The 7,904-nt window shown below is 46.5% G+C and overlaps 1 protein-coding gene across 4 annotated transcripts in view; it reads right to left on the reverse strand.

The window, feature by feature from the left end:
* ANKRD6 (ankyrin repeat domain 6) overlaps positions 1-7,356 on the reverse strand; it is a 197,340-nt gene extending 189,984 nt beyond the window's left edge. For 3 of the 4 annotated variants that reach the window (XM_077903081.1, XM_077903072.1, XM_077903074.1), the window contains exons 1-2: positions 7,134-7,261; positions 5,334-5,453 (exon numbers count right to left, since the gene is read on the reverse strand). The gene's annotated coding sequence lies outside the window, so the exon portion shown is untranslated. Of the gene's footprint in view, positions 1-5,333; positions 5,454-7,133; positions 7,262-7,299 lie in introns of those variants that run through there. The other variant, XM_077903073.1, reaches the window with a different exon arrangement.
* Between the last annotated feature and the right edge of the window lie 548 nt (positions 7,357-7,904).

Raw genomic sequence — 7,904 nt, forward strand, 5'->3', positions numbered from 1 at the left:
TGGGTGTCTGCTTTGGCTCTGGTCATGATCCCAGGGTCCTGGGATAGGTCCTGCATCAGGCTCCCTACTCAGAGCCTGCTTCTCCCTCTCCCTCTGCCTGCCACTCCCTGTTCTCTCTCTGTCAAATAAATAAATAAACAAATAAATATCTTTAAATTTTAAAAGAATTTACTTATTTATTTGAGAGAGAGCGAGAGCAGAGCACATGTGCGTGGTGGGGAGGAGGCGCAGAGGGAAAGAAAGAATCTCAAGTTGACTCCCTGCTGAGTATGGAGAACTACCTGGGGCTCCATCTCATGAGCAGTGTTCAAATCAAGAATCAGACTTAACCAACTAAGCCACCGGGGTGCTCCTTATTTATTATTTTTAAAGAGACATTCTATGTTAAATGAAAATGATGCTGAGGGCATCCCAGGTGGCTCAGCAGTTTTGCTCTGCCTTCGGCCCAGGTCGTGATCCTAGAGACCTGGGATTGAGTCCTACATTGGGCTCCTTGCATGGAGCCTGCTTCTCCCTCTGCTAGTGTCTCTGCCTCTCTCTCTGCATCTCTCGGTGTCTCTCGTGGATAAATAAATAAAATATTTTTTAAAATTAAAAAAAAAATGCTGACTATTTATTACATTGACATTGATGTGGTTTTTCATGTTGTTGGGATCTGGACCTGACAGCCAAGAAAGAATGCTTGAGACGTCTTTGGTTTAAAAAGGTGATTTTAGGGGCAGCCCGGGTGGCTCAGCAGTTTAGCGCCGCCTTCAGCCCAGGGTCTGATCCTGGAGACCCAGGATCGACTCCCACATCGGGCTCCCTGCATGGAGCCTGCTTCTCCCTCTGCCTGTGTCTCTGCCTCTCTCTGTCTCTCTGTGTGCCTCTCATGAATAAATAAATAAAATCTTTTAAAAATAATAATAAAAAAAATAAAAAGGTGATTTTATTAAAGCACAGGGACTTGGACCTGTGGGCAGAAACAGCTGCACTGGGGTTGTGAGGGGTGGTAATTATATACTTTCAAGTTGGGAGGGGCTCAGGGACAGAACAAACCTCAAGTTATTTTAGAAACGAAGTTTCTAGGACCCTGAGGGTGGGTGGGCAGCTACTGTTAGGAAAGGTTATTTATTATTGTTTAGTAAAGTCTCAGTCCTGAGACCCTTCAGATGTATATTAGTGGGCCCTATGCTTGGATGATGATTCCTATCATGTATCTTGGTGGGGGGAGTGGGGATAAGAGACAAAGGGAGCTTCCAAAGAAACTTCTATATTTTTAATGTAGATTCACAGGATCCGGGGGGGGGGGGGGGGGGCGGGGGGGGGGTCAAGTTAAGAAAGCCTTTTGCCCTTAGCTAAGTGTCAACATGGAGGCAGCCAAGCTCCCAGTGGAAGGTCACTCTGCCCTGTTTCAAGGACTTGTCAATGGGCTGTAAGTAGTAAGGAAATTTTATTTTTTATTTTGCCTTTGTTTCCCACATCAGACAACAAATAGAAAAAAGAGAACAATTAGTTAAGAAGAATCAAAACAATTTCTCCCCACACACACATCCCAAACATAATAAAGAAATTAACAACTCTCAATATTAGAACCAGGGGTGCCTGGCTGGCTCAGTTGGTAGAGCATTCAACTCTTGATCTCAGGGTCCTGAGTTCATGAAGCTCCACATTGGCCATGGAGCCTACTTTAAGAAAAAAAAAGGAATCAAAACAAATAAAAATTGTATTCCAGTAGTATTTATGTCAACTTGGAAGCATCATCATCATCTATGGTTCTGTACAGATTCCTCAATGATAAATGACCAAAGTAAGCAACAATAAAAATAAAAAACTACACTAGAAATACCACTATTGAATGTATTCTCACAAATTGTCAAAGAATCACCAGCTTCTAAGTTAGGCTTAGGGTCTGGAAAATAAACAGGACAGGGGGTAAAGGTCTCTGTTTCCTAAAAGACACCGCGACAGCCATGTATGACATGTCTCTTGAATAAAGTCAGCCTTTCCTTGGAGGATTAGTAAGTACCATTTATTGACAGGAATTATCATGTGCTGCTAATCAGTTTAATAAAACTATTTCACTGAAAAGATGGTCTGCCTCTCTATGCTGCACAGAGATGCAAAAATTAAACCTTACTTGAAACATTTGCAGGTCTGTAACCAGTTGGGAAGGAAGACTTTCCTCTGTCCTTCTAGCTAGACTTAGAATTAAATTGACCTGAGACAGGTTAACAGGAGAAAATTAGATTTAATAGGCGTACTTAGGGGGAATACACACACACACACACACACACACACACACACACACACGATTCCAGAGACAACGAGGCAACTTGAAGCTTACATGAGCTAAGGAAAAAGGCAGCAGCCTGAGGATACAAAGGAGAGAAAATTCATTAGCAGGAAGGTGAAAGGAGATGTTTGGAAAAAGAAGATTGTTCTATTATGCAGATGAGTTCCTAAAGAGGGCCTCTGTCAATACTTCCCTTCCTATGGCAGGCTCTCCTTTCTAATGTAAATTTAGGCAGTTAGCGGGAGGCAGAGCACCTTGGCTGCATCTGCTGGGTTTCTATTACTCTTGACTCAAAATAATCTTTTTGCCAAAGTGGCCCGTTTGGGGCAGCCTGCCCTGGGCCCCTACAAACCAACATCCAAACTTCCCAAGATATAAGACAAAAGTACTTTTCTCCTGAAATCAGAAGTCTACTTGTCCAAGCTCAGGCCTTCTCTTTCCAATCAGTTATGATTGCCTCTTCAAACCTGGGCACAAGCTGGCAAATGAAAATGAACATTCCAAAGATGGTCTGCAAAGCTGGATGATAAATCATTTTATATTGTGAACCAACTACTTCATAAATTATGTGCTAAGATTGAGATTTCAAGCTTTGACTTTTTTTTTTTTTTTTTTGCACTGGCTATACTTAAATAGTGACTATAATATATTTACCTATTATTGGAGTATTTAGTAATCATAAAACAGCTATCATTTATTGAGACTCTGTTCTATTTCAGGCCTTTTAGAGATGCTTTTATATGCATTATCTAGTTTAATCCACTTAATGACCCTAAGAGGTAGGCTTTAGTCATTCCATTTATGTAGAGGAGAAGCCAAGATGTAGCCCACTCCACACAGTAGCTTAACCTGGTGCTATTTCAGACAGACCCCTTCTTTAATAACTGCCCTCTCCCTAGAAGAGGGTTTTTATTACCTTAGACCAACAATGCCCAAACTGAGTACCAAGGTAATCTGGATACTGTAGCAAAATCACAAAGGCCTTAGGTAGGATATTTGAAAGTTTTGAGAAACACAATGTATTCAACAGGTTGGAAAATGCTGAACCTACAAACCAGAATTCAGTTTCAATGGTGGATCACATTACACTCCTATCAATAACATCATACACATCTTTGCAAAACCTGGGTTTTCAGTGGATGCTGTGAAAAAAAGGTGAGTGCTCCAGGGGCACCTGAGTGGCTCAGTGGTTGAGCATCTGCCTTTGGTTCAGGTCCTGATCCTGGGGTCCTGGCATCTAGAGTCCCACAGGCTCCCTGGAGGAAGCCTGTTTCTCCCTCTGCCTATGTCTCTGCCTCTCTCTCTGTGTATCTCTAATGAACAAATAAATAAAATCGTAATAAAATAAAAATAAAATGCAAGTGCTACGAAAAGTTAATGTCGAAAGGAAATGAGAGTGGTGGTATCCAATAAGATCCCAAGATTTAAGAATTAGTAAAGGCACACACATCTTGCTTGTAATTATGGTTATTTAAGAATGATCAATATTTTTTCTCCCAGTTTATGTGTATTATTTCTTTAAAATAGCTTCTATGTTGTTAGGACGTACATATTCAATAAGTTGTTTGAACCGAACTATGATGAACTACTTAAAACTAGGGCACTGTGAAAACATACTAACATACTAAATAAGCCATGAACCAAGTTTAGGAATCTTTTGTCTTAACCAAGAAGTGATGGAGTTGTGCAATATTCTCTGGAGAGCTGTGGAACCCTGAAAAAGTAACTTAAAAGAAAGTCCAAAACACAAACATAACAACCAGGAAAAGAATTGGGTTAAAATCATTTTTAAAGATTGCTCTCTGTTGGTTTAATCCTTCAAATCCCACACAATGTTCCCCTGGATAATTTGCATTAAAAAAAAAAAACTTCTAAAACACATGCACACAAATTACTGTTTTTCTCATTCTTAAGGACTCAAGCAAAGCTTTTAAAAATTATAGCCTCCAAGCTATTTTGGAAGAGACTACACCTCCCCTATACAGACAGAACACGCCCGCAGAGCCTGTGCCAAAGAAACCTGGGGGAAACCTTGAAAGACAGACTGCCTCACCCCAGTACTTTGAGACTGTCAGTTTTTTTGTGGTTTGCATCCTACTCTCAATATCCTGCTTTTAAGTTCAATAAGAATGCTCCAGGTTATTGAGGAAATGCTTGTTTGGAAACTTCCCTTTCACAGAGCTTTTTATGTAGCATATGATGTGTGAAACGCAAGTTAAAAATGAACACAAATTCAAATCCTGATGGTTCCTTGCAGGAAGAAGGAGGAATGGAATGCCATGGAGAGTTATTTGGGGGCTCCAAGACCACGGGGATGCTCTAGTTCTTCAAATGAGTGATGGGTACTTGGGTGCGTGGGCTCTATTCTTATTCTTTACATTGAACATGTAGTTTGATACTTTGTGCAGGTATATTTCATAATGGGGATGGGAACACCAGAATTTCTATGTGGTAGGGCCTCCGGAGTTGAAAGTAAGCCTTGTCTCTAAGCTGAGCTGGATCACTAGCCATCCACCTTTACTTGAAGTAAATGCTTAGCCCGAGGGCTCTGGAGAGGATGATGGATTTAAATGGGAAGTTAAGGTTAATTTCTGGTACAATCACTAAAAAACAAAGAATGAATAAATGAACATGTTGAGATGCCTGGGTGGCTCGGTGGTTGAGTGTCTGCCTTCAGCTCAGGGCATGATCCTGGGTCAGGGGATCAAGTCCCTCATAGGGTTCCTTGTGGGAAGCCTGCTTTTCCCTCTGCCTACGTTTCTGCCTCTCTGTGTTTTTCATGAATAAATAAAATAAAATAAAATAATGAACATGTCACCCAATATAGGGTTCTAGCTCACAACCCTGATATCAAGAGTTGCACACTCCTCCAACTGAGCCAGCCAAGTGTCCCAATATACATATACATATTTATATACCTATATATATTTTTTTTTACATAAACTCTACACCCAACATAGGCTCGAATTCACAACCCTGAGATCAAGAGTCACATGCTCCACAGACTGATCCAGCCAGGAACCCCATCAAATGAGCATTTATCACCCTTAGTTCATACCTTCCAACAATGTGCAGCTAGTAGTTTTATGGTGTCTTATTCTTCTCCACCGTCTCCAACTCTCTCCTCCCCTCTTATGACCAAAAGGGCAGAAAACTCTTCCAACTTTCATTTACATCCCTAATGAAAAAAAAAAAAAATTCATTTGCCATATGCTAAGCACTGGCTAAGGATGGCAGAAGGAAGTTAAACACGTATGGTTGCACCTACTACAAGCAAAAACAACGGGTTGCTATTGCTATTTTAGGGATGGGAAATATCTCCTCAGAGACAATCAGTACTCTTGTGCACTACTGTGGACCCAGGTGTATTTGTCTTCATTGCCAAGTTCTTTACACTTACATTGGCCTATAACACTTTACCCAAACATGAATGAACAGCACCATTCAACAGGTTCACAAAAAGGATGCCTAACATTCAAGAGCACCATGCCAAGCATTTTACTTGCGTCATTTCATTTAATTTCCACAATACTACCCAATTATGTATAATACACCCAGTTTACAGTTCTCAAAACTAAGTTTAATGAAATGGGTTTTCCAGGCTGGTCCAAGGGCAGTGGTGTTTAAAATTAATTGATCACCACCAGTTACAGATTTGTTTGTTCCTTCTCCATTCCCACTGATTCACTTCACTAGTCTTGTAAGGAAGGAAGGGAGAGAGAGAGAAACAAGGGGGAAGGAAAAGAAAAAAAAGAAAAGAAAAGAAAAGAAAAGAAAGAAGGAAGGAAAGAAAGAAAGGAGGAAAGGAAGGAAGGAAGGAAGGAAGGAAGGAAGGAAGGAAGGAAGGAAGGAGGAAGGGAAGGGAAGGGAAGGGAAGGGAAGGGAAGGGAAGGGAAGGGAAGGGAAGGGAAGGGAAGGCAAGGGAAAGCGAGGGAAGGCAAGGGAAGGCAAGGGAAGGCAAGGGAAGGGAAGGGAAGGGAAAGCGAGGGAAGGCGAGGGAAGGCAAGGGAAGAAATGGGGTTTCCAAAGTCCTACACCTAACAAGTGGTGGAATCAAGACACAACCTCTAAAGTGTAAAGCAGACCTCCACCACCTGATCCACCTCACTCTGCTGCAGGGAGAACATTCTTGACCAGCTTCATGAAATCCAAGCCCCTCTCCTGTCACAAATAATGCTCCCCACTTCCCCTGGCGCCCCAAATCTACCGGAAGCACCGCACCTACATCTCCAAGACCAGTACGGGTAAGCGGGTGTGTGAGGTCAGACCCGCGCTCGCTTCCTCGGCCCGCCCCGGGAGACGGCCCTTGCCGAGCCCCCAGCGCCGGGTTCCGGCCGGGGCGGCTCCCCGGGGCAGCGGTACGGCCCCCGCGCTCCGGGTCTGCGCCCCTTTGCAGCGCGCGCAGAGGGAAGGGGAGGGGGCAGGCTGCCGGGGCGCGCTGAGCCCGGGCCGCAGGCGACCAAAGGGACCCTCCGCTCCTCCCGCGCACCGCCTGCCGCATCCGAGAGCAACGCCTGGGGACCCCCCACCACCACTTTCTTCAAACTCTGAGCTCACGGGAGGAAGCGGAGGGGGACCAGCAGCGGTGACAAAGTTCTCCCCCCCCCCGCCCCAGGTTCTATCCTCCAGGGAGGCGAGTGAAGCGAAGCGACCAGGGAGGTGCCCCAGGAAGACCCCTCCCGTCCCGGCTGCCCGGAGGCCGCGGAGGGGGGCCAGGCGCTCCCTCTGGGTCTCCCCGCCAGGCAGACGGCGACCTGGGGGCGCCGAGGGAGCAGCGCCCCCGCCTCCGACGCCGTCCCCCGGGCCGGGAGTGCAGGTGCAGGGGGTCTCCAAGGAGCCCAGCGAGGTCGCCCCGTACCTTGCCCTCGCGCGCCGGACGTCCGCGCCGCAGGGACCGCGGCCGGCGACAGGGTGGGGGGCGAGGGGACACGACGCGGACGGGCTCCCGCAGCCTCCGGCGGCCCCCGGGCCTCGGCGCCGCGCAGCGCCGCGCCTCCCGCCGCCCGCCGGACCCCGCAGCCTACCTGTGGCGGAGCTCGCCGCGCCCGCAGCCCGCTCGGCCCTGGCCCCGCCCACCCGGGGCTCCCAACCTGGGGCCGCAGCGCCCCGCAGCGGCCTGCGCGGGGCACGGCGGGGACCGGGGAGGGGGGGCACGGCCCTGGGGCTGCCCGCGGGCTGCAGGCCGCTCCCTGCTGGACCGCCCCGGGACGCCTCCTGCGGGAGCGAGGGGGGCGCCGCAGTGGGGTGAGCTCTTCGGGCGCGGGGCTCCAGGGTTTATCGGAGGGAGAGGGACTGGGCGCAGAAAACCATGCCTCATCCCGTGGCCAAATGGGCAGTTCAGGCTACTCCTAGTTCACTTAACTGGAATAGCCCAGTGGAAGCTCAACAGGGATGCATGATGCAGATTCATTAAAGAGCTGGAAAGGGTAAGGAAGTCCTTGTTGCAAACAGCGTGTCTGTAAGTAGCTTGTCACAACCATCCCATGTGACACGGACAAAAGCATTGAGCTTTCCTGACTCCTGTACTCAAAATATTCAAAGCACAGTTTACATACCACTAACTTGGTCTGGTTTTTTTTGTTTTGTTTTGTTTTTATTTTTTTAAGATTTTATGTATTCAGAAACACAC

This window comes from Canis aureus, chromosome 7 (genome assembly GCF_053574225.1).
Source record: "Canis aureus isolate CA01 chromosome 7, VMU_Caureus_v.1.0, whole genome shotgun sequence".
Lineage (NCBI taxonomy): Eukaryota > Metazoa > Chordata > Mammalia > Carnivora > Canidae > Canis > Canis aureus.